The sequence below is a fragment of the Penaeus monodon genome, chromosome 27 (genome assembly GCF_015228065.2).
Source record: "Penaeus monodon isolate SGIC_2016 chromosome 27, NSTDA_Pmon_1, whole genome shotgun sequence".
In the NCBI taxonomy this organism is placed as follows: Eukaryota; Metazoa; Arthropoda; class Malacostraca; order Decapoda; family Penaeidae; genus Penaeus; species Penaeus monodon.
In genome coordinates this window covers 21,534,823-21,535,031 of record NC_051412.1, presented here as the reverse complement: position 1 = coordinate 21,535,031, position 209 = coordinate 21,534,823, and the positions used below count along the sequence as shown (strand labels likewise).

Here is a 209-nt window from a genome sequence, read left to right as displayed (position 1 = left end):
CGTGCAGACGACCTGATCCTGATGAAGCTACTCTCCCTGCAGGTACTTGAAGCAGCTGTCGGGCCTCCTCGCCATGCCACGCCCCCGTTGACCGCCCACATCAGGCTCTCCCGCTGTCACCAATTTTAAGAACACAGCTTAACCAAACGCGAAATTAGATCTGCGCCAATATGGAGGAGTGTGATTCGGAATAAATATCATTTGCTGCG

General features: G+C 53.1%; 1 long non-coding RNA gene across 1 annotated transcript in view; it reads left to right on the top strand.

Annotated features, from left to right (window-relative positions):
- Positions 1-207, top strand: part of LOC119590693 — a 4,108-nt gene extending 3,901 nt beyond the window's left edge. Inside the window, exon 2 of the long non-coding RNA XR_005230280.1 lies at positions 43-207. This is a non-coding gene — a long non-coding RNA (uncharacterized LOC119590693). The remainder of the gene's footprint in view (positions 1-42) is intronic.
- Positions 208-209: the final 2 nt, after the last annotated feature.